The 19,479-nt window shown below is 33.3% G+C and overlaps 1 pseudogene; it reads left to right on the top strand.

Moving 5' to 3' along the window:
* Positions 1–11,224: 11,224 nt before the first annotated feature.
* On the top strand, positions 11,225–17,533 carry LOC115883745 (annotated as a pseudogene).
* Positions 17,534–19,479: the final 1,946 nt, after the last annotated feature.

The raw sequence follows: 19,479 nt of genomic DNA, 5'->3' as shown, positions 1-19,479 counted from the left end.
GGGACTCCGTAACGCCGGTTAAGGATTAACTGAAAAAATAAAAAAATTGTAGGGGTGAGCCACTTTTGAGACGCACCCGGTATATTCCAAGTCTGCTCTATGGAGCATTTTTTTGCTGCTTCAGGTGGAGAAAACCGAATAAATAACTTTTAGTCCGGCACACAAAATGTGATTACTCCAGTAATCTGTTATACGAGGACACTTTACTAACTAACCCAGTCAAAAAATTAAGTGCAATAAAAATATACATCTCTTCTTTTTCAAGTTTCTTCCATTGAAGACCATAAACTTTTACAGTACCTGTATTTTGCTCAAACTACATTTCTGCCCTTCTGTTCGTCCACTCACATAATTTGGTAACGATATTTGGACTAACAAAACACTCGAAACAATTCACTGGGTCTTTGCATTCTTCCAAATCAATGGCGGGATGAAAATCGTATTCGGGAGAAAAATTCAGCGGTGGTCTAGGAAGTTGATCAGAAAAAGGGCCATTTAAAACTTGCCAATCGTCAATGATCAAGTTCAAAACGAAAATAAAATTGTATCCTGTATCTTGGTTATTTTCGGCTTTTGACCTAGCAAAATTTGGTTAAATCATAATATTTTGACCCAAAGAATCTCCAGTTTTACTATGTCCCATTCGTTTTGAACCACCGTGTATATTATTTTTTTTAACTTTTTTTAGTACCTACATTATTTTTTGTAAATGTAATTAAATAATTAATAAAATTTTATACTCTGTATTATTATCCTAAGTTTAAAGTTTTTATTTTATTATTAAATAATATAATAAAATACAACTAGTTAATTTTTTTAATATTTATTGTTCCTCTTATTGTTCCTCATCAGTGTGTTTGCTATATATAGCATAAGCACGATTAATCAGTTCAATTTCTGCCTTCATCTTTTTTTCTTGCAGGCAGCTTTTCAATTATATTTTGAATTGTCAGCATTGCTGCTGATAGGGCTGGAGTGGCTTTGGTTAAATCATAATATTTTGATCCAAAGAATCTCCAGTTTTACTATGTCCCATTCGTTCTGAACCACCCTGTATATTTTTTTTAACTTTTGTTAGTACATTACTTGTAAATGTAATTAAATAATTAATACAATTTTTATACTCTGTATATTATTATCCTAAGTTTAAAATTTTTATTTTATTAATAAATAATATAATGAAACACAACTAGTTTATTTTTTTAATATTTATTGTTCCTCATCAGTGTGTTTGCTATATATAGCATAAGCACGATTAATAAGTTCAATTTCTGCCTCCATCTTTTTTCTTGCAGGCAGCTTTTCAATTATATTTTGGATTGTCAGCATTGCTGCTGATAGGGCTGGAGTGGCTTTGGTTAAATCATAATATTTTGACCCAAAGAATCTCCAGTTTTACTATGTCCCATTCGTTCTGAACCACCCTGTATATTTTTTTTAACTTTTGTTATTACATTACTTGTAAATGTAATTAAATAATTAATACAATTTTTATACTCTGTATATTATTATCCTAAGTTTAAAATTTTTATTTTATTAATAAATAATATAATGAACCACAACTAGTTTATTTTTTTAATATTTATTGTTCCTCATCAGTGTGTTTGCTATATATAGCATAAGCACGTTTAATAAGTTCAATTTCTGCCTCCATCTTTTTTTTTGCAGGCAGTTTTTCAATTATGTTTTGAATTGTCAGCATTGCTGCTGATAGGGCTGGAGTGGCTTTGGTTAAATCATAATATTTTGACCCAAAGAATCTCCAGTTTTACTATGTCCCATTCGTTCTGAACCACCCTGTATATTTTTTTTTAACTTTTGTTAGTACATTACTTGTAAATGTAATTAAATAATTAATACAATTTTTATATTCCCTATTATTATCCTAAGTTTAAAGTTTTTATTTTATTAATAAATAATATAATAAAACAACTAGTTTATTTTTTTCATATGTATTGTTCCTCATCAGTGTGTTTGCTATATATAGCATAAGCACGTTTAATAAGTTCAATTTCTGCCTCCATCTTTTTTTTTGCAGGCAGTTTTTCAATTATGTTTTGAATTGTCAGCATTGCTGCTGATAGGGCTGGAGTGGCTTTGGTTAAATCATAATATTTTGACCCAAAGAATCTCCAGTTTTACTATGTCCCATTCGTTCTGAACCACCCTGTATATTTTTTTTAACTTTTGTTAGTACATTACTTGTAAATGTAATTAAATAATTAATACAATTTTTATATTCCCTATTATTATCCTAAGTTTAAAGTTTTTATTTTATTAATAAATAATATAATAAAACAACTAGTTTATTTTTTTAATATGTATTGTTCCTCATCAGTGTGTTTGCTATAGCACGTTTAATAAGTTCAATTTCTGCCTCCATCTTTTTTTTTGCAGGCAGTTTTTCAATTATGTTTTGAATTGTCAGCATTGCTGCTGATAGGGCTGGGGTGGCTTTGTCATCAGTTACATCATCTTAAATGTAACAATTTTTTTAGCAAGTGAAAACAAATAGTAGTAACTAAAATTAAAATTAAAGACTTACCTCTTAAAGGAAGGTGTTTCCTCAGGTGTTGGGCATCTACTTGACCCAACTGAAGAAGTTGGGGACATGAAATCTACATTGCGAAGAAAACACACGGGAAAACAACTTCCAACTACGCAGTCAAAAAGAAGAGTGAAAGCCATCTTGAAATGAGCGTGGCAGCTTTGTGGCAGCGTCGTCAGAATAATCGATAACCGCATCACAACACCATTCTGCGCAAATGCGAACCTTAAAATCGCGCAAATATCCGCAAAAAGTTGAAAACACTTTAACTTTACCGGCCCCCCAAATTTTAAATCTTGCGAATCGCCAAAATCTTAAAATTTCTAACAGCGCCGCCACGATTATTAAAATTGGACCAATGAGAGCAGTTTCGCAAGGCTTAACGGTGGGGCATTAATTATTAACACTCGTTAGCGTATCTCTACAACAATAAAAAAAAGTTAACTCAATAATTACAAAAATTATTCGAAGTGACCGCCATTTTCGTTCAAACATTGAAGAACTCTGTGATGCACTCCTTGCGAAACAGATTTCCGAATTTCGTCTGGGCATAGATTAGTAAACGCATAGTTAATAAGGTTTAATAACTCGTCTTTAGTACGTACAGGCGTAGAGTATACCAGCTCTTTTATACGCCCCCAGAGGTAAAAAACGAGGGGCGTTAAATCGGGTGAGCGTGGCGGCCAGTTCCAGGGTCCTTGTGGACCAATCCAGCGATCTTCAAACATTAATGTCAATTGCTGGTGCATGGGTCTAGTACAATGTGCGGGTGCGCCGTTGAGTTGATACCAAGTGTTTGCTCTGTTACGTGCCAGGTAGATCATTTAAAAAGTCACTTACAAACCCTCTGAGTATTTCCAGGTATTTATCCCCATGTAAATTTTTATCATACACGTGATACGCCACTCTATTGTTCATAATTAGACAAAAAACATTAAAGCTGAAATTGACCTGGTGATTATTTTTTCTTATAACATATGGATTTTCGCCCAGTAGTGATTGTTTCGTCTATTTATAATTCCTTGTTTGGCTAAATTTTGATTCGTCAGCCCAGACAATATTATGAAAATACCTTGGATCTTCAGAGATTTTCACACACATAAACTCGCAAAATTCGACTAGTCTTGCTTCATCGCCGAGATGTAATCCTTGAACAGTTATTTCAGAATACGGATGCATTTTATGTTTTCTTAATATTCTGTGGTTTGACGCTCTTGCAATACCCAAATCCGTCTCTGTTGCCGAAGTCGAACTTTGTGGATAAGCTTGAAAATACGCCAGAACATTTACCTCGTTTTCTTGTTTATCAACTACGGGTTTTCGGTGATTTTGAGTTGTTTTTATACTTCCAGTTGCGATAAACCGAGCTTCAATTCTTGCAAAATTTTTGTGAGTCATTGCTGGTAGATTCGGATATCGGTAAAACAGGTCCAGGGAAAGTTATAGCAAATCGTGCACTTTTTCAAATGAGACACCCTGTATATGTTTGCATAGTAGGATGCAAAATTCAATTCTGCATCGTACGTACTAGGTAGGGACGAATTATTAAACCGTTTTAACCATGCGTTTACTTAATCTATGCCCAGACAAAATCCGGAGGTCTGTTTCGCAAGGAGTGCATCGCAGAGCCTTCAATTTTTCAAGCAAAATAGCGGTCACTTCGAAAAATAATTTTTGTAATTATCGTGTTTACTTCTTTTATTATGGTAGGGATACACTAACGTCTAGTGTTAATAATTAATGCCTCACCGTTACTGTTATACGTTTGTTTTGATATGTTATGCTATATTTTATGTGATTTCGCTTTTGTTTTGTTCCTGTTTTGTTCGTATTTCTAATTACATTCGATTTCGTTACTTTAACATAATTATTTTATTTTAAAAAACACAAACGATATTGTCGATTTTGCCAAAAATTGAATTAAAATAAAAAATAAGCATTAACAAGAAAACCGTTGAAAATGGGTATAGGGAAAGTTATAGCAAATCGATGCAGAATTGAATTCTGCATCCAACTATCGAAAAATATACAGGTTGTCTCATTTGAAAAAATGAACTTTTTTGAGTTTGAAAATAATCTAATCAGTTATCTAATTTTGGACACCCTGTATGCGAAAAATTAGTTGTCATTATAGACTTCGAAAGTATTAGTCCTCTGCTCCAGTTTACCACAGGAGCGTTTATCACCAATTCAAGATGAGTAAAAGACCCACTGTTAAAAAGAGGTGTAAATCTGTAAAAATTTTCAAAAATCAAGATATCTGAGAAACAGTTGAAAATTGGTATAGGGAAATCTAATGAAACTCATCATAAAATTTCCTTAGAAATCCAAAAATAAAATAATATACAGGGTGTTCCATTTAAAATAAGGAAGTTAATGGCGACTTCTGGTGTAACCGGAAGTGGTATGACCTTGAAAATATTTTTATATGAAAGGAAATTTTAAATAACCCTAAGTCTCAAAATTTCAAACTTCGTTTTTCCTAACCTCAAAATCTTCTAACGAACGGCTACGGTGAGAAACCCTGTATACATATCATAGCATATCAACATTTTGTTTGTGTCTTAATGTTCTTTGATGATACCTCCTTAGTCTCTTTCCTATGGCAGCAATTTTTGTTTAACGGATTCTAAACGTTCTAATAATTTTTGTTCGCGTAAAGCTTGATTTTCATGCGTCCGTTATCCGTTGATACGATGGTCCGATATTAATTTTATTGGTTAACTTTAAAGACTTCAATTGGTTAGAAACGGTTAACCAATCCAAGTCTTTACATTCAACCAATAAAATTAATATCGTATCATCGTATCGTCGGACAACGGATGCATGAAAATCAAGCTTAAAGCGTCCCATATTTTTAATTTCAATTTACGTGCATACGTTCGAGTTTTCTGTTCTAGCTTACGGCACGGTTATTGGGTGCTCAGGTAAGTATAGATTATTCTTATTTCTTTTCGGAATTTAAATCCCAAAGTCACTTGAGTCGCACAATACACCCTGTGACAGAGAGTCTCCAGACTATCTGCATCATTAAATTCTTTGGGTAAAGCTTTGTTGATTTCTGTTACTGTTATTTTCGATTGGGTATTTTGTCTCAGTCTTGGTATCTTTGGTATTACGTCTAGCGGGATTCCTTCGTATTTTTAATTCCTTTGTTGGAACATACGTATTATATTACTAAATTTTTCTCTTTTTTCTGCCTGCTGGTCTCCTGGCGAGATGCTGTTGTGTTGAATTGGTGTTAGTGCAACGTTTAAATTTTCTCTAAATGATGGTGGTGGTTAAGTCTACTATATATTTCCTTTTCTCTGTCTTTTCTTTAGCTTCAGATTTCATTGCTTGTGCGCCCGCTGTAACTCCCAGCCATATGAGTTTTTAGTTCTTGAACTTTATGAAGATTTAAAACATATTTCCTGTCAAACAATTTTCCCATCTCAATTTTTAATTTCTTTTAAACTTTCTAATACATTTCTTATTAAATTTAGTGTATGATAATTAGATATTTATCTGCAAATAATTTACTAGATTCTTCCGATGGGCAAGATAACCATGTATTTATGTTATGAAAATCTTCAAAATTACATCACAGTTTTCTTAACTTTAAAAAGTGAACAGATGCTTTTAGAGATAGCGCTTTCAATAGATTTTATACTTCTAAATGTCATATACCGCTCTTTGATGTAAATCTTGAGGTGTATTTATTTCATGTGTATAAATTATCATGGATGTGCCCTCTTAACCACGAACAAAATTGTAATCTGTATCTCCAAGCATAAACGCTTTTATTCCCACTCTTTTTCAGGACTCGCTGAAATTTGACGCGGTGAATGTTGGGGTCATTTATTTCAGCCGGAAGTTGCCTATTCGACATACATACTAGTTTTCATATAATAAATAACGAAATAATTTTTCGGCAACCTTACATGCGTCTTGTATTAAAGGTGATGCTTTAATAACCTGTAAATTGAAAATTTCTTCAACTTTGTGGTTTCTTGACCCATTATAAGTGTTGTTGGGGATCGCTGCATCTTACGCAGCCTTTTATATTATAGCCTAGTATATTTTCATTTTCATATTATTACTGCATGGCTACCTAAAATAAATGGTATTAATTACTAAATATTATTGTCTAAATAACTTATAAATCAACTTGAATAATTTTAAAACTTCCGTACATATTTTCAGCAACATTATTTATAAAACTACAAGAATTATGATTTCATAATATACTTTTATATTAAACAAACAAGGAAAACATTCTTTTTAACAAGAAAAATCACAAATGTAATCTGTTGATTTGAGGGCGAGGCGCAGGATTTATGCATCCAATTTACGCACTTCCTGCACTCAACCATATCTTCAATGATACTTTGGTCGCAGAGTTCGCAATACTAGTCTTTTCCACTTTTCTTCTTGTAATAAATGTATGAAATTTCTATTATTTGATTTAGATATTCAAATATTTTAGTAGTTTGTAAAAAATGTTAATAACGTATATTTATACGAATGTGGAATGTAATACTTATCAACTTTATATTTAATACGAAGAATAAAAGTCAGTGTAATTTGGAACACTCAACTAAGTAATTTTATTTCCAAATAATAAATACTAAATTATCACACTTCTGAACAGTGGAAAATCCGGATTCATCAACATTAAAAAATTCTTGTGGAATCTATTTAATACTGATCAACTAATTTTTCAAAAATACCGTGAGTAGTGGTTGACTTTCTGCCTACTACAACCTTCGTACCTAGCCAGTCATGTTGATTCTGGTTGCCTCAAAGAAGGTTTTCGATGCAGTCATGAAGTTATAAAACCATGCCTTACCAGCTATCTCATTGGTTTTGTTGAAGTTATGGGAAATAGAATTCCTTTCTGCAAATTGGAATGCCACTTTTCTTACGTCCTTGATGGTAAGACCATAAAAAGACTCCATTTTTAAAATTTAGGATTCTAGTTCTTGCTCAATCTCTGCCCTAAATACCGTTAACCGCCCTAATGATTTGGTTCCTTCCTTTGCCTTCACATTTGTACCCAGGAGATGTCTCTTAAAGGTCGGTTTTGGAATATCTAGTATGTCAGATTCAGTTGAATTCATAATTAAAAAAAACAATTTATACCTTATATTTCTAAAATTACTATTCTAGTTTTGCATTAAAATTAATCTTCTCCCTAGCAAGCCAACACTTCTTGGCTAGAATAGGGCAGTGTCTTTCATCCTCGCTGTCATGATCAAACGGTTGATCAGCATTGAATTTACCGTGCACATAAAAACAATTTACACATTTCTTAACTTTTTTATCACACTTTAATCGGTCATGTGGACCTGCACAATATATATGTACACTTTTGATCTTCACGACAATTAGCAGATTTATGGCCAAACATTCCACATCTGAAGCAGCGAATTATTTTGAGATTTTCATGGACTTGGCAGCTGCTCCACCCCAGATCCAATCTTGTGTTGACTAATTTGTTGTATGTGTGTCCGGCTGTTTCAACAGAAACTGTCCACTTTTTGGATGTTTTCGATTGCCTTGTTAAAGTTATTTTCATTTTATCGTTTTCGTTTAAAATTTTACTATTCAATAATTTTAGGTCTTGCAATTCTTCAGTCTCTTTATATTCCTTAAGTAACCCAGCTATTTTTATTTGCGGTTTGAATTGGTCTTTCATCTCAATGTTATACTTTTTACAACCTTTCTTAAATTTTCTTTACCTGATATTTTTTCTAGTATGTCAGATTTCATTTGAATTCATAATTCAAAAAAAATAACAATTTATACCTTATATTTCTAAAATTACTATTCTAGTTTTGGATTAAAATTAATCTTCTCCCTAGCTAGGCAACACTTCTTGGCTAGAATAGGGCAGTGTCTTTCATCCTCGCTGTCATGATCGAACGGTTGATCAGCATTGAATTTAATGTGCACATAAAAACAATTTACACCTTTCTTAACTTTTTTATCACACTTTAATCAGTCATGTGGACCTGCACAATATGTACACTTTTGATCTTCACGACAATTAGCAGATTTATGTCCGAACACTCCACATCTGAAGCAGCGAATTATTTTTAGATTTTCATGGACTTGGCAGCTACTCCACTCCAGATCCAATCTTCTGTTGACTAATTTGTTGTATGCGTGTCCGGCTGTTTCTGCAAAAACTGTCCACTTTTTGGATTTTTTCGATTGCCTGATAAAAGTTATTTTCATTTTATCGTTTTCGTTTAAAACTTTACTATTCAATAATTTTAGGTCTTGGTGTAATTCTTCACTCTCTTTATACTCCTTAAGTAACCCAGTTATTTTATTTGCCGTTTGAATTGGTCTTTCATCTCAATGTTATACTTTTTATAACCTTTCTTAAATTTTCTTTATCTGATATTTTTTCTAGTATGTCAGATTCAGTTGAACTTTGGTCTTTCATCTCAATGTTATACTTTGTATCTATCTTGCTTTGAACATGTGTTTTTAATTTTTTCGAGGTTTTCTGCACTGTCGCTTTTTATTACGGCACAATCACTTTTTGTATAATTATAATATTTGATAGGCGCGCTGGCAGCTGCGAGATTTATTTTTTGTTCTAATTCTACAGTACTAATAATTTCTGGAGTTGAACACTCATCCAACACTAACTCAGCATCCTCAATTATTTTTGCAACATCATCGGGACTTAACACTTGCCACAGTTTCAAATTAGTGTTGAAAAAATAGTGCTTTTTCAAAATATTGGACAGGTTCAAATTGTTTACGATATTGTCCATACCATGTTTTTTTACGGCTGCTAATTTCGCTAATTCGTCGAGTTTTTTACATCTATTGTAGCGTTTTTTATTATTATCACACCCTTGCGTACAGTAGCTCGTATTGTTCAGAGAACTGTCACATTGTAAATTTTAGATGCTCTAATTAGGGCATACTGAAGTTGATATTGATGAAGTGTTTCACTTTGATCATAGCGGTGTTCCAAGGCAATTTCGATGTCTTATAGAGATATACCATTACTACAGAAAGTTATCAGCAGAATGTTGCAATTTTCTCTGAAGGAAGTTGAGAAATATGCTATGTATTGACAATTTTATCAAACAGTTGGCCTATTGTGCATTGCTAATGGATAAATAAAATCAATACTTTGTTTTTTTTGTTTTCGACAGCCTTTTAAAAAAAAACCTTGACAGTCAACAATACCACAGCGCCTAAGGGGTGTGCTATTTGCAGGTAAAGGTCTCATGTAAATATTGTTCTGCTCGCATGCCTCAATAACTAAAGGGGAGAAATGGGACGCTAAGTTATCTCCAATTGTAATTTTTTCTCATGAGTGTTCATGTTTTTAAATTTGGGTAATATAAATTCAAAAAACCACTTCTCAAACTGAATCGTGTCAAACTAACCACTTACTTGCTGTATTTGAATAAATGGTTCCTGGAGGTCCTCCTCGAGTCCAATTGTCGTAAAGGTTTCCAGCTTTATAAACCACCTTCGGCGGAAGCAGCTCACCTGCTGCGTTGCCGCAAACCATTATGCTAACAGACACCTTGGAATGTTGCTGAACTCTTTCGACTCGTTTGGTTCCCCGGGGAACCACGACCTTCCTTGCTCCAGGACCATCTTGCACGTTAGTCTCGTCATAGTTGAATACAAGTCTTGGATCTGCATCCGCTGGAACGTCTTTAATGTTATCAAAAAACTTGCGAATCGTATTTACTCCTACTGCTGCAGTGCCCACTTGATATTCGCGGCTAAACGAACACCGAGGTGATTCGGGATAAAATGTGGTTCTTTGGATAAAGCGTTCCACAACATCTTTGCCAGGAACATTGTCTTTAAATTCCTTCACTACGCGACCTTTTTTTCCAAATATTTGTGTGTAAAACTTCACGAATGTCACTTTTTGCAAAAGGGAAGCCCCAGTCACTTACTCTTCTCAAAGTCTTGACTAACAACTCCTCCTCCTCGGGTGTAAAGACAGTTGGGTGACCTGGGGGTCGCATATAAGAAGGGGTCGATATGGGAAATAGAACCCGAGATAAAGGGGCATAAAAATGACCACATTTCCTAAGAACCATTACCAATTAATTGCTCTTACCCTTAAAAACCCTCAAAACCTCAAAAAAGCCCTAACTACCCTTAAAAAAATCAAAAAATTAATCCTAGGTACTTATTAATAAAAAAAGGACGATGCGGGAAGATAATACAATCATGAGGCACTGAAACTAGCTACATAACTGGCTGCTGTGTAGGAGGCGATAACATTAATGCTTCAGTATCATTCAGATGCTGCGGAAATCCGTCTGCTCGTGATTGAACTTCCTTGGGGAGAAAAGTAGGGACTGGAGGTATAACTGTTGTAATTTGAAACCCTCCAATTATGACCAGGATATCCAGAAAAAGATGCAGACCTAGGAGCTGTAAGCGTGCCCATTTTTGCCCAATTTTTCTTTTCAAAATTATTAAAATATAGAGCAAGACATGTTTTTATGTAAATTATATTTTAAAATATATTTTATTAATACTATTTATTAATTTTATTTAAAAATTCTTTATTTATATAATAAAGCCTATGCTTCCAACTCGTATATTCCCTCTCTAAAATTATTTTGTCGTCGCCAGCATCGCTAGAAAATTGCCTTAAAAGAAATAGTTTTGTACAGAAGCAGTTTTTAATTTTGTTTCTCTTATTTATTTTAATTAGGAACACATATTTTAATATTTTTCGTTCCATGGCCATAGTTTTAACTGGAATATCATCTGGTACAGGTATAAAGTCTTCTTCCCTTAATGCTTCCTGTTCAGGTCAAATAAAAAAAATGTTTTTAAATAAATGTCACACAACAGGCGCTTATACAATTCGTAGGAGTATAAGTATTTAGCAATTTGAAACAGAGAAAATGAGACTGTCTTTTGAAGTAATACATTATAAACATAGATATTAAGTGGCTCTATCGTTAAAAATTATTTCATCTTATATTTTAGAAAAAAATGAAATCTTTATTTTATGTCACTGTTGGGGTCATAGGAGCTTTTTCAGGCAGTATATATAAAGGGGACGAACAATTTTACAAAAACTTTGTTATGCCAGTTATTCACTTACTGGATCCAGAACAAGCACATAAGTTAGCTGTTATAACGAGTCAATACAGACTAACCCCTGTTAGTAAATACAAAGACCCTAATACTCTGGTACCGTAATATGGGGTGGATATGGACACTTTGCGCTTTTACATATCGCTACTACTAGGGATTATAACTTTTTAGATTTTTTTTACTGGAAAAGTCCTATCTGGGTCTGCACTGTAAGCACACAAAATATTTTTCAAGAAAATTCAAACTTCGTTTTTTTTAAAACTGTGGTGTCCCTATTTACCCTCCATTCTGTGAAATAGGGACATCCATTTAATTTTCACTTTGTTCCTGCTTAGCATTTCGTTGGACCGCAAAAATGTTCCCTCAAAATGGATTCCATCTTTTTGGGTAACTTTTCCTATATAAACCCTTTGCTTAATATTTGCATTTTTCTTATCTACTGGAAATTTAACTAAAACCCAGTCTCCTACATTAATATCAGTTTGAGATAGCGTATCACTATATTTATTACAGGATGGCGATGGTGATGGTGATAGTGATGGTGAAGTATCTTCAGGTTCCTCAAAGTCCATACTCAGATCACTTTCATGCTCATCATATTCGATATTATTAGCTGTTTCGGCATTGTCAATATTACTTGAAGCTGAGTCTGATTCCGAATCAAAGTGGATGCTCTTTCCAGGGGCTACATTAAGTTTTGATTTTCGGGCTCTGCTTTTAGGAGTTTGCTTGTAGCGCAACTCCTTCAATAGATCTAATATAGAATTATTTGCTGCTTCGACCTCCACATCTTCAACTTCATTAGGCTCCTCCGGTAAACATCTTAATACTTCTTGCGTATTAAGGGGTACAATGCCACCTTTTTTGAATCCAGATAAAATATTGTTCTTGGAATTTGGTTCGATAGCATCAATAAGTCTTAAGTAGTGTCGGAAATGTGGACTTCGGTATAGAAGACTCCTTCCTCCCTTCCCCCCTTTTCCATTTCAATAAAATTTCTCTCCATGCTATTTTTAATGGTCTGAAAAAAGACAAATCTAGGGGTTGTGTTAAATGCGTCGAATTGGGAGGGAGGAAAATCATATCAATATTATTTTCTTTCAGTTTTTTTATTACATCTACTGAAATGTGAGATGCTAAATTATCGCCCAATAAAACTTTTCTTCCTTCCAGTTTGTTTAAATATGGTAAAGCTACAGTGTTGACCCAGTCTTCGAACGTATTTATATCAAACCAACCCGATTGAGTACGGTTGTACCTATTTCCACGCGGTCCCCCTATTCTCCAAGATGAGTAAATATGTTGCGCTTTATATACAACATATGCGGGTAAGAGTTGACCATCTGCCGAAGCTGCAAACATTATCGATGTGCTAGATTTTGTTGTGTTCATTATTCTCTCTAGATGTTTGCTACCTCGTCGTGTTATAATTTTCTTTTTTCCTACAAGAAAAAAATCATTTTTGTTATACTGTTTAAACACCATCAAAAACGCCAAAAGGTACCTACGTCGTCACATAAAAAAAACACAAAAAATTGTAGCAATCAATGGGATAATCCCCATTCTAAGCAGATGTTAATTCTTTCAATAAACATGCACTCTTCCTGGGCTGACAGTACCGTTTGTCCGCCTTGTTTCTTCACTTCGCCTTTTGCATGGCGAAATAGAACCGACTTTGGTACCCCGTACTTTTGAGCCGCCTTACGGAAACTCAAAGTACTGTTTCGGGTTTCTTCTAAAGCTTGTAAGATATTTTCCTTAGTGTGGTGCTTATAACCTTTGCCGAAAAGTCTTTTATGTTCTTGGCATGTTGTCCCTATTCTCCCCTATACACAAAAATATGCAGTGTTTAGGTAAAAAAAATGTCATCTAGAAAACTCCCCAATTTTTTTCAAAATAATATTAAAATCATTTATAAGGACAAATTAGGGGATTATTCTACGAAGACCACACACATTCACGTTTGTGAAGATCATTTCAATGTAAGTATAAATACCTAAAATATAAATATTAGGGTTAGATAAACTTGTTAGTTTACCAGTAAAGCTGTAATCTTCTATTACCTATATACCTACTTAAATATAAAAAATATCCACTAATTTTATTTAAATATAGGTACTATAGGTACCTACCTATCTAGTAAAAATATTTCTTAGCTACCCATAATTTTAATAAATATTTGATTATGTTTTTGTTTCAGATTGCGGAAGATATGGATAATTATGTAAAATTTAAACTGATGGGTGGTAAAAAAATAATGAAATCTCAAGTAGTTCCTCACATTTTTGATTGCCAGCCAGACAGAAAAAGAACATTTTCAGTTCCTCCAAGATCAGCAGCTGTTAATAGGATAAAGAGAAGACTTGTTGACGAAGCAGTAGCTACCTGTTCTACCACAACTATACCAGGAATATTACAAACAAGTGTCAGTCCTCAAAGCGACCCCCAACCAATAACTGACATGGCCATGGACCTGGAAAGTGTTGATGCTACTTTACCACAAACAAGTATTCCATTAAAAAGGGATGTTTCCGTACAAGCCCACCGACGCACAGTGGGGTATTTGACACTGATAGTTGATCGAAATTTTTTTATGTAGATCGTATATAAATTATTGCTATTTTCAATTAAAGAGGAAATAATATGAACAAAATAAAGGATAATTCGTCGATTCTAAAAAAAGGAAGAAAAATCACTGTTCCAGTGTTTCCACGGTCAGTGCCAGTAGTAATATCGCAACTACTACTACTAATGCTACGACTGATCCGCGAGCAATGCCCATACCACTAAAGTCGCTACTAATGCCAAATTGTGCTATACTGCTAATGGCACTAATGCGATCGCTTTGTACACAACAATGCCATCGCGGTTTACACCTCGCATTAGTATATCACTGATTGGCAAATTGGAGGAAACCAAGAATGTTTTTCTCATTTTATCAGCAAAATCGCAAAAAGTCGCAGTATTTTATTTTACTGTATGAAAGCCCAATGTTTACTAAGTAAAACGTATATAGACAATATGCTGAATTCTTCGAAATGCGCAACTAAATCTCTAAGTATAATAAAAATGTCACAAATTTAATCAAATTTTCTGAAAGCCTAACTTTTAGTTGCAAAAAAAATCGTTAGTATAGAGAATATCAAAATAAATAATACGTTTTTGTAGAATACATACCTGCAGCTTGCTGAGCCATTTTCAATCAAAACAATAATATCAACGTAAAAAGAGCACAAGAACCTCTTATCTGTGAAAAGTAACTACTTTGATGTTTCGTTGAAACAAATATAACTTTAACACAAAATAATTTTTTTGTAAAGTTGAACACTTTTTTATGCAATTTTTTTTTCAAGCAAACAATAAAAATAGTATTTTTTTAGGATATTGACTGGTGTATGATATTTTCTTTTTGTTTCAGTAATTACATAATCGATCAAATAAACTTTTGAGTTGTTTTTATTGTTTCATTATGTATTTAAACAAAGCAAAATTATTAGCTACCTAATAAAACCTAAATACATATAAAATTGTAATTTTAATGTTACAGTTTTTTCTTAAATTCTATCTACGTTAGCCAATAAATTTAAAAATAATCTAAAATAATAATATGTAATACTTGACACTATAAAATATTAAAATTTACATTTTGGCAGAATTTAATAGATGAGGAAATATATTGTGGCGCCAAAAACATTCTGCTGCATCCATCAACATTTCTACATATTCCTCATCATATTCTACCCAAATTTGTTCAAATTTACCATTTTCCTCAAAATTAGGGTCGGCAACACAAAATAAACATCTCTTTTTATCAAAAAAAGCATCTGTAACTGTACTTGGCCTTTGTATTTTGCAGTTATTTCCTTGTTTTTTGTTAGGTAGTTACAGATATTTTTTTCAGATTGTGGACATTTAATTTCCACCACATAATCATCTGTTAGAGCATCAGGGGAGGCTCCAAATATAGGATATCTTGGCTTTAGCTGCAGTACTACTCTCTCAAACTTTACATTTAATTTTTGTTCTGTCCCTTTCAATACTTCTTCTTCCAATTTTCTCCCTCGTAACATGGCTTCGGTTACTGGAACTTTTGTAACACCAAGTATCTGATTTACAAAAGAACCATCACTCTTTTTACAATGGGCTGCATCATATATTTTTGATGCAGTAATTCTCCCAAATCGTAAGTCAAACCAAGACCTAGATGCAGACTGCTCCGTGGTTTTGATTGCAGCTTCAGAGCACAGATCGACGGTCATTTGCTGGGAACAGAAATTAAGAAATTCTGTGCAATCAGATGTCCCTCCTGGCCTTTCAACAAATTTCAATAGAAGTTGATATAGCCCCAGGTGTTTGTTGATGCCGTTAAGGACAAAATACTTCAAAAGCTGACTGTCGAAGTATTTTCTATACCTTTCTTAACAACTTCTTGGAGAAAAAGTAAGCCTTCGTCGTCAGAACTCAGTTCCTCTTCAGCTCCAAGATCCCGAAGAGTTAAAAACTTTATTGAGCTCCCAACTTTGGATAACTTGCTCTTAGCCCAGTAGCAAGCCACTTCTGTAGGAGAGGGTTCCTCGCTTCTTCTATGAAGCCACATTAAAAAGGCAATGACATGTTTACATCCACCTAAAATTTTATAAAAAACATGGTTTATTATAAAACAAAAAATATGTTGAGAAGAGTTTATATTATTTCTTAATAAAAAGGCAAAAAGTAAAAAAATGCATGCAATAAATAGAAATTGATCCCAGCAGACCATAGTGTATAGGTACTTAATAAACACTCACCTAATGAAGCAGCACAATCATGACACTGAAGGTCCAAAACCTTCTCAGCAACCTCATCAATGACGCAAGTTACTGCATACTGCTTCTTTTTTACATTATGTTCTGGTGTTATTTTAGCCTTCACCGTGCAAATATTTTGGATTCTTTGGATCTGAACCCACCCTACTGCAGAATCTCCATAGGAATCTCTTCCAGATCTAAAATAAAATAAATAAATCATAAATAAGTACCTAGCTAATATAAGAAATTATCGGGTAAATATTTTCTAATCCACTTTCTTGCTTATTGATCTTTTTTAAAGAATACAAAAAAGTAATTTGTACCTACGTGGGTAGGTTAATTGAAAATAAATCAGCACTGGACTACTGGTGCTTATAAAGCTCATTCTAAACAGTGTTCTAAATACTTAATATAGTTGTTGTTATCAATTTTTAATACCTAAATTTAATTGTTATTGGAATTTTTCTTTTTCTAGGAAGTTCCTTATGATAATATCTTTCGATTTTAATGGTTTTTAAATTATTTTATTTTTTGGCAAGGTCCCTATTGGTATTGCTGCAGGCTTCGATAAAGATGGAAAGGCTGTTATGGGATTGAAAGATATAGGATTTGGTTTTATAGAAGTGGGCTCTGTTACCCCGTTACCTCAACCAGGAAATGAAAAGCCTAGAGTTTTTCGATTATCTAATGACAGGGTAATAATTTATAGGTAGATTATCTTTTTGTTATAAGTATGTTTATACATAGTAGTATCTTTTAGATATGGTTTTAACAGTGGGTCATACAACACAAGGTCATACAACAGTATTTGAAAGATTAAAAGATGCCAAAACACATTTAGATTCTCCAGTAATCGTAGGAGTTAATTTAGGTAAAAATAATCCATCAGATGATTCAATTTCAGACTACGTCAAAGGTATAAATACCTTTGGTAGTATATCTGTGATTATCTAGTTATTAATATTAGTAGGTGAGACAATTAGTATACAGTATAAGAAAGAATGCATATTTAACTATACTTATAATTTTAGTCCCAATACACCCAACTTACGATCTTTGATTTAAAAAAATTGCTAGAAAGGATAATTACCATTTATTTGTACTTGAAAAAATATCTGATTAAAATTGTTTTTTGTTCAATCATATTAAAAAAGTAAATATGGTAATAGTCTCCTTCACCTTAGATAATGATATAACTATAACTATGATAGCAAGCATTTTTATGCCAATGGACACAATTACGTTTCTTAAATGTTAACGAAAATTGGCAATTGAAAGATATGGGTATAAAATCAGATCAAATTAAGAAGTACCTCCAGTGAAACTAGTCTTTGAAGCCTAAGGGAAATTTCAGAATCATCTTCTTGGCAATTTGCTGAAAGGGAATGCTTAGAAGAGAGATTATTAACCAGTAGGGATTTATAAGCTGGTGTAAATGCGTCAACTGTAGGATTCACACATTTGATCCCCTCTGTCTCAAGAAATTTTGCAGCGGATCTTGATTAAAATTTCTTGGTATCAGATGATTAAAGCCTAAGTCTGCCAAGATTGGACTAATGGATTATCAATATTTCGTGAGAAAAGTTCCCATTCTTTGCGACTGTTATAGTCTAGTTTTAACGTAAGTAAATAGATTAATTTACAATTTTGCAAGGATTTGAAGTTATTTTGAAAACCGTCGAGAAGTTTCCTTAAACTAATGTGGGAATCGTGTTTTACTTGGCTAAGTTCGAAAATACATTTAATATGAGAATGAACTATGTTTTTTATTCTCGTACTTCTCCTGTAGAAGGGACTAGGCAGTAGAATAGTTGCCTTCAGTTGTAGCTAACGAGCTAATTATTTGTGCGGCTTCACCCTGTAATTAAGGTAATTGCAGGATTTAAGGTAATAAAATTTTTCTATTTTATTAATTTGGATTTTTTTCTATAAGAGTAATGAAGTTTCTTTAAAATTGGTCTAATTTTCGTACCATTGAAATGAGCCAGTGAGATTGGAGGAAGTCGCGCACCGTATTGGCTATATGCTGAAGGCAGATTTTTTTATTATTTAAAAGATTTTATAAAATAAATTACAATTTTCGAGTGTTCTTATAAGATTCTTAAAACCAGGTGGTATAATATATGATCCATCACTTTTTTTACATTTGCAGGTCTTAATTTTTATTAGGGATCTGTTCCAGAAATTTAGATGTTTCGAACTATTTGTTGCAGCAGATCTTAATGTTTTTCCGGAAGTTGTATAAATGGTACTGCCGTTTAAAGAATCAAGCAATTAGTCCATAAATTTAATGAACTAGGCAGTGTCTTTAGCTTCAGGGGGTAGTAGCCCTAAAAACCCCAACCTAAAACTATGTATAGGTATAGAATTATAGTAATAATAGTAAAATGGATGTTGTATTTCAGAAGATTGTTGCGGATCCCTTTAAATAGGTGGGGTACATAGTAAAGCAGAATTATCGTTGTTCCCATCTACCTCAAATATATTCTCGCTTTTATCAACTGCCATTCTTAAATAGCTTTTCCTCCTTTCCCTAATTAGCCAACCATTTATTGCAGAGGTATTATTTGAGCCCTGGTCACATATGGTGGCAACAACCTGCAAACCTATCTGATAGCATTTTCTAATTAATCCTTGTATAATAAATTTAATATCGTTGGTTTTAGTAGCTCCATTAGAAAAATTGTAATAAATGGGCTGCTTCCATTTTCTATTTACGCCCCTTAACATACAGGTGTCATTGAAATGGGTTAAATCGGGGTGTGATATAATAATCGGGGTGTGAAAGTTCCTATACGTATAGGGTGGAAAATGCATATTAAGGGAGTTAGGGGCACTGAAAGGGTGAACTTTTCCTATTTAGCCTTAAATGTAAGAAACGTAAGAAATAAGTGACTTTTCGAAAGGTGTAAAATTAACCCCGGTTGTAGAAAAAATGGTCCAACAGGTCTATCGCCAAGAATTCCCGCTCAAACGGTAACTGAGAATCGAATTTGGTGTCGACTTTCCACAACAGCATGAGGGTCTTCATCAGACCAGTCATGTGTATTA

This window comes from Sitophilus oryzae, unplaced genomic scaffold, assembly GCF_002938485.1.
Source record: "Sitophilus oryzae breed Bouriz unplaced genomic scaffold, Soryzae_2.0 scaffold_1977_pilon_pilon, whole genome shotgun sequence".
NCBI classification, from domain to species: domain Eukaryota; kingdom Metazoa; phylum Arthropoda; class Insecta; order Coleoptera; family Curculionidae; genus Sitophilus; species Sitophilus oryzae.
Note: the sequence above shows the minus strand (reverse complement) of the source record. Positions and strands in the feature narration are given on the sequence as shown.